The sequence below is a fragment of the Helianthus annuus genome, chromosome 5 (genome assembly GCF_002127325.2).
Source record: "Helianthus annuus cultivar XRQ/B chromosome 5, HanXRQr2.0-SUNRISE, whole genome shotgun sequence".
NCBI classification, from domain to species: Eukaryota; Viridiplantae; Streptophyta; class Magnoliopsida; order Asterales; family Asteraceae; genus Helianthus; species Helianthus annuus.
The window spans coordinates 2,666,654-2,674,149 of NC_035437.2; the positions used below are offsets into that span (position 1 = coordinate 2,666,654).

At 34.1% G+C, this 7,496-nt stretch overlaps 1 long non-coding RNA gene across 3 annotated transcripts; it reads left to right on the top strand.

Moving 5' to 3' along the window:
* The first annotated feature begins 1,570 nt into the window (after positions 1-1,570).
* Positions 1,571-6,873, top strand: LOC110939670. Of its 3 annotated transcripts, none has more exons than XR_004894022.1 (10): positions 1,571-1,672; positions 2,004-2,144; positions 3,060-3,110; positions 3,285-3,371; positions 3,468-3,737; positions 3,995-4,155; positions 4,270-4,342; positions 4,455-4,630; positions 5,320-5,966; positions 6,129-6,873. It is a non-coding gene; the product is annotated as an uncharacterized LOC110939670 (long non-coding RNA). The 3 variants fall into 3 exon arrangements; XR_002592368.2 differs by having other exon boundaries at positions 5,739-5,966; XR_004894023.1 differs by having other exon boundaries at positions 4,270-4,336.
* The last annotated feature ends 623 nt before the right edge of the window (positions 6,874-7,496 follow it).

The following is a 7,496-nucleotide window of genomic DNA, read 5'->3' on the forward strand; positions in this document are numbered from 1 at the left end:
ATCTTTATTACAAAATTACTAAGTGTCGGAGGTGGGATTTTCACAAAATAAAACTTGCTAAAATATATATTTAGTATATATATTTTCCGTAACATCACTCGTATAAATGTTTGTGATTATTTTGTGAACTATGCAAATATTATCTTTAGGGTAAAAATAATATTACCAAATGTTAACGGTTCCAAAATAATCCGAACGCCTTTACGATAAATATTTAAGTTACCACGGTATAATTATTACCACCCAACCTATATCCGTAACTTACGTATTTTCAGAAAATACTCATAATGTGTATTTTTGTCAAGATATTATTTTTGGAAAATTATATGTAATAAAATATAATATCCTTGGGAGAAATATTTATATTATGGAGAAAGGATTAAAATATATTTTAAGTGAGACTTAATAATATATTCCGAAGATACACAAACGCACATGTATTAAAACCCCCATCCTTGGGAAGGAAAATATCTACCAAATAATTGCCAAGTGTAATTACGAAATAGTTGTCTAACTATTTCCCAAAAACTTAAACCCTAAGGCATGACCGTCCATCTAATAGATTTAGTACGTGTAGGTCGTCGCACAGCGGTTTGATCAGGAGATTTACTCGGTACAGACGCACCACTGTGAGTTCATGTCCCCCTTTTCTCTTAACTGTTTTTAGTTTTCTAAACTGCGGGGGTGAAATACATGTTACTATGATTACAAGTACTTTTACATGGTATGGTTAGCGTAAGGAGGGTTACTACTTAGATCATGTGAGTGGGTAGGCGGAAACTTGAGGCCATTAATCCTCATCATAGGACCGAGGGACAGTAGCGATAGATCTATCTGGGTGTAGCGAGCCCAGCCCCAGGCCCAGCATAACGGACCTCGGGGTGACTTTGTACCCAACGCATAAATCCGCTAGGTTTGAGTCTTCCTACTTGCACTTCACACATATCAATGGCCTTGCAAACCATTGGTGATCTCTTTTTCCTTATTTGCTACATACCAGGATTTTTATACATACAAAGGTTTTATTACTCACTTACACATGAACTCGCTCAACATTATTGTTGATTTTTCCAACTTACATGTATTTCAGGGAACTAAAGATCTGGCGCGGTATGTTACGTTTTCCCGCTGCATATGGGTTACGAGGTCATCCAAGTTTAAGGGATGTGACTTTTTCCTGGACGAGTCACAGTTCTTAAACTGTGTTTATTTCATGTTGATGTTTGTGTCTTCAAACAATGTTTTATGTTGTTAGATTGTAGTTTCCGTTGCATGAGTCAACGTCGTAAAACAATGTTATTTTACTTATGTTTAAAACTTATGGATGATCTTGCATGGTTTTTATTTCCTATAGCTTTGTTATGATTAAGCTATGGTATTAAGAAGTCACACCAAATTAACCACGCTTCCGCAAAGCCAGGGTGTGACATCATTTTGGCGGGAAAATGAGCTAGGTGTTTTTCTTCCACGCGGATCCCGTTTTGAGCTATGCGACCCGATCCATCTATGCAATCCGGATTCCATATATAAACCCTTTTTTTTTTTTTTGGAACTTATAGAAAACTCTAATCTCCCACTCTTCTTCGCAGCTTCATCTAATTGAACTTATAAAACCTAATCTCCTACTCTTTTTCGCTGTTTCATCTAAATAATCACAACGACTCACTCCGAGGTATGATACCTCTTCTTCAATCGATTATACAATTTCTTGATTTTTTCTTTTGTGCGCCTATCTATATTGCGGGTATACAATTAGATCAATTACATATGATTTGGGATAAAACGCTTCTTTTATGAACCCTAGAATCCCTTCATCGATCTAAATTTGTGTGTTTTTTAGTTTTGTTCTTCATCTTTTTTATCAGTTCAAGATTATGATTAACCATCCTTTTCTTTAGCGATTATTGTTCTATCAGTTCTGTTTACACTATAATTTTGATATATTTTCATTTATCATATCTTTTTTGCTACTGAATCTATTTTGGGGGTCATGAATATTTAAGGGCATGAATGGGTTTTGCATGTGAGATCTAAGTTTTGAGCCGGTATTGAGAGGAATGCAGTCGTGGGATGGCCTGCTTCTTTGGGATCCCATGGGATTCAAGATGGTCATAATTGCAGTTTCACTAATCACAATAGAGAAGGTACGTAGTTCCTTTCACCAAATTCCAAGTAACAGTTCTCGTAATTGGAACAGTTTTTTAGGATGTATAGTTGGCATTTTTTTTGTTAATTCAAGTCTCAAATTGATGTGTTGATTCTACAGTTCTCTGGTTATATATTTGCAATATTTATATGAAATTACAACTAAAAGAAAAGTTGAATTTATGTTTATTTTACAGTTATTGACAGTTCTCTGGTTGAAAATTTGCAATATATTCTTCAAATAAAGTTACACATAAATAACATTCAAATTTATGTTTACAGTTATTTAATTTTAAGTTTATTGGACCTTTTTGCAGCTGTATATCATTGACCTTAGTGCATCTTAGATAGGGCTAAACTTTATTCATTTCAATAACATGCAACACATGTTGTATATAACAATGAAGTTACGTTTTAGGTATAGTACTGATAATGGGAGACATGGACTTTTGATATGAATAACCAAGTCGGACATGAACATTATCATCACTTGCTATTATAATGGGGACGGACCGATTTCCCTTCACGTCTTTTTGGTTAAAAGCAAGTGTCTTGATCATGATCTGATCATGATCATATGTTGATTGGTTGCCATCTTCAGAAGAAACAGTATAAATGATTCTCTTAATATTGTTGTGTTATGGAGTTGATGTTCATTATTGAGATAATGACATTGAGTTTGGAGACACAACTGAGCTGTGAATTGACCATGTGGGGTGCTTATATTATTATATGGGGAGTGGGGGGCTATCTATCTATATCAAGCCTTTTGGTTTTAAGTTTCACATTACTGATGCCGACCAATAGGCTAAAAACTTCTTAAACTTGGGTGTCCCATGTTAATAGGATATATATTGTCTTTCTTTTTTACTGTTGGGGATTTAATTGTTAGCACGTTGCACGTTGTTTTGCAGGAAACAAGTTAATGGTCCCGGACCACCGAAACTAATGGAAACTTGCCACAGGTTTCTGGTTGAAAATTTGCAATATATTCTTCAAATAAAGTTACAGCTAAATAACATTCAGATTTATGTTTTCAGTTATTTACAGTTTCCTGGTTAAATGATATTTGCAATATTCATATTTAATATTACTGTTAATCAACAGTTTAATGGATGATTATTTGTATGATTTCACAGAGCCCAGGTGGGGATATGATTGATAGTGTACACATCTCTCACCAGCCCGCTTTTGATCATCCATTTCTCAAAGACCACAAAATTCAGGTCTTTTATATTAAATTCATTCAAGATTTCAAAATTTTTAATTAAATATTGAATGTTTTTGCATTTTTAATATAATTTTGTTATGGGTTTGTTTAGATAAGGCCAAATTATCATCCAGAAGGACTTTATGATGAGAACAGAGTGTCCAATGAAAGAGAGAACAGAATCAAGCAGCTGTGGCACGTGCCCTAAAGATACAATCCCCATAAGAAGAACAAAAGTAGATTATGTGTTGAGAGCAAGTATGAATGCTTATTGGTATTTTTATGACTGTTTTTTCTTGTCTACAATATAGCCACTGATGTCTTCTGTAAAGATTTTGTTCGCGAGAAACGACCCTGTAGGAACTTACTTCGCACTAAACCGGTTTGCTTCCTTTTCTCCTACACCTAAGTTCCTCTTCAGAATTTGTTTTTTTTCTTGATTGATCTTAGTTATGTACTTATGTTCAATTCATTCAATTTCATCACATTCTTTGTTTTGCAAACAATCGGTTTAAACCAATTGTCGGTGACGTAATTAAGTTTTGGACACCTGGTTGTGCTAATTCTTTTGAAAAGCTCTATAAGGTAAGTTCAAACCTCAAACACTCATCATGTAATTTGTGATTGATCGATTATCAGATTGGGCAAGGGACAACCTCCTAGACTCAAGGACAATTTGTTGGATACTTATTGGCTTATTGCATTACAAGTTACAAACCAGCATTAAGGAACTGGTGACATAGAAAATGAGGCAAATTTTGGCAAAAGGAAAGACGACATGTTGTGGAATACTTGCAAAGGTAAATTTTCACATTGTCGTATCTAAATTTACATTTCCTTATATTTCTCTTTTTTTTTTTTGGTAAAATGTTAATAATTTTTTTATGGTTTCTCAAATTGTTAATTTCTATAAGATGGGTAATTTGACCAAGAAGTTGATATGAATGGAGGAGGGCTAGGATGCTAGGAAAACTGCAAAGGGTAAGGGTAAGCAAAATTCTGGGTGTTTTTTTTTTTTTTTAAGCTCTGTTTGTTGATACCTGCACTGTGAGACTTAGTGAATACATATATAACCCAGCTTTATTGGTTTTAACTACAGTTCCAGTTTCCAACCAAGAGCCTGTGAACTCTCACAATCTGCTTCCTCAAAACATTTACTATTTCAAAAGATTCTGCTTCATTCATCTCAGACGATTCTTCGACACTTGCAACAATTCTGATCTCTGTTTCACACTCAAATTCTGTATTTTTGTTTTATTTTGGCTGACTTCTCAGGTACACACCATTAACCTGATTAATGATAACAAATCGCTTATTTTCTGCGATGATTTTGTGTTTCGTTCAGATAACTAGATAAGATTGTGCAGTTTGTGTTTATATAGTATGCATAGGTCGATATCGATCGTGTTAAGTTGAAAAAGTTTTATGCACACCAGTTGTTTGATGAAATGCTTGAACCGAAACACACTTTGTTTTCAAAGAGATATAGCGATAATTATCACTTGTATTGTTTGAGCCTGTTTTAAATATGCACATTCTCAACTAAGCAAACAGGTCTAGGTTTTTAATGTTTTTCTGGAATTTTTTTAGAGATAGAAAATATATACCAGCCAAGGATGCAACTGTTTGTTCAATTTCTTACATTTACATATGCTTCTGTTTGAGGTGGGGTTTTGTGGATTCTATTAGCAGCTGATGGGGAGTTGTTAAGATCTACATTTTGAGACTGTTTCTAATCATTATTGTTATTACTTTAATGTTAGCGACAACCTCGATAAAATCATATAGCTTTGACTCATTTTATTATAAACGGGTCAAAGTTGGTGTTATTTTATCTCAAACGAGTCCAACAAGGGTTTAAGTAAAAAAATTGCTACTAGGGAATAGGTTGAGCGGGGCAAATGCCAAATGTTCAGTCATAATTTTTTTTTTTTTTTTTTGTGTTTTGGTGATGTCTTTCGCAGCAACTGGTAGTATGAATCCAATGATCCGGACAATGGTTCCACCTCCGTTTCAGCAGATGGCACCTGCACCATGGTTTCCACCATCACCACCAGTGACCAGTTGACCCAAACGAATAGTCACGAGGGCATGCTCTTTTTGCTGATCATGTGGCATACAATAAAAATATATATGATTACACATAAATATTTAATATCTCCTTGGAGTAAAATATAGGTTTAATTTACTTAATTAATTCTCTTCTGAGTTTTGTTTATTTACTTTGTAAATTGTACTTTTATATTAGTCTCGGGGTAAACTAATAAAGTATATTTATTTAATATATAGGCACTTTTTATTGTCATATTAGTGGAATTTTTTATATATATGCAAGGGGTTATTTTTGTTATTATTACATGGCATCCGAAGTTCCTAATTGCAGGTTGCGTAGAGAAGTCGTGTAACTATCACTTGGGACTGAGAAACATAACCAGTTGGCAGTGTAATGTGTGCAATTGATTTCGATAGGGTGAGTGGATCTTGGGTTCAATTGAGGGGCCTATTTTTCTACATGCACAAGGCCTTAGAATTCTTAGGGATTCTTAGAGACGACTCTGACGCATATCAAACCGGTCAAATGCATATAGTTAGCAAAGGCGCACCCGAGAAGGTATAAATGTTGATCTTAAAATATGTCTAAAATTTAAAATGTGACACTTTACAAATTCATATCACCAGTGGCATGAAGCTACAGTGCATTGGAATACGACTCGATGAAATAGAAAAACAAAACAGTTTCATATTACTGAATCATTTTGATAACATTGTGCAGATACTCAATCCTGCACATAACAAACCAGAGATCGCGAACAAGGTACATTGGATCATCAACAAGTTTCCAAAGCATTGGCTTCAGTCTACTGGAGTTGCTTGCCAAGTGATTCAACTGTTCAACACAGCCTCGATGGTTAACATCCTAACTTTGATTATAAAAAGTTGAATCATTTTATTTTTGTTTCAAGAAGTGCTAGCTGGAACAAAAGAGAGCATGGGTGGCTTGTGGAAGTTAGTTGACCTTCTTCTGCTATTCAACCCTCTACAACATGACCGCGCTAAAACGATCAACATAGCTTTATATCTTGGATTGAAGAAACACATCCAAGGTTGCGGATTGGGTTCAGCTGCAAAGGCAGCTAAGGAACCAGGTTATGCTACAATCCAATGATGTGGAAGTGGAAGTTAGAGACGGGAAATGTGGAGTTCTTGGTTAGCCATGTTAGAAAATGTCTGGAAGACTGGAGGTGCCTAAGGTGAATTACTTTGCGTAGAGAGCGGTCGATGGGAAGATTCCTAGGGCTTCCAGTTTTGCAGTAAGAAATGTCCACTTCAGCAACGGCTATAGGATACGTGTGGATATTGCAAACTATATGTTTGAACGAGAGAGAATACACTCTTTTGGATAGATAATTGTTTAGATGGCAGAGCAACTTTATAACTCTATAGCCAACACATTAATATGTCATACATTTTGTATCATTTTAAGTATGCATTAATCATAAATAAAAGTATATTAATAACTTTCTTGAGCTGAAAGTTCTGATATGGACGAATAAGACGTCTAATGTCGTCTATAAAGAAGTCTTTGGTAGCTTATAATGTAAACTGTTGCTTTTTGATTCCATTAACATGTCAGTTATTTTTTATGATTTTAAGTATGTATTGCTTATAAATAATAAGTGTATTAATAATTTTTCTCCAGCCCGGGAAGCATTTTCCGAGTGATAACCTGGTATATATATAATTGTTTTCATTCGACTAAGCCTTCTCTCTCCTTTCCACTTCTTTACCTCTACTCTTTTGGTCCTTTCTTTCTCTCACTTTTTCTTTACTACTAATTATTTAAAATATAACCTAAATAATATTGACTTCTACAATACGAATTTTTATATTTACCTACATCTTATATATTTAATCATTTTTTCCCTTTTCTTTATATTTTTCTTTTATCTCTTATAATGTTATACATTTAATAATTTATGATTTATTTATTTTCTTATCTTTATAACTAAATCTAACTTTTATATTTAGACTTGTATATTTAACTATGCAGCTTGCTTATTTTGACGTGTTAAGAATCGTCACTTTTTATCATAGTTTTAACGTCAATATTTTCTATGTGGGTTTTGTTGTTATCGTTTCC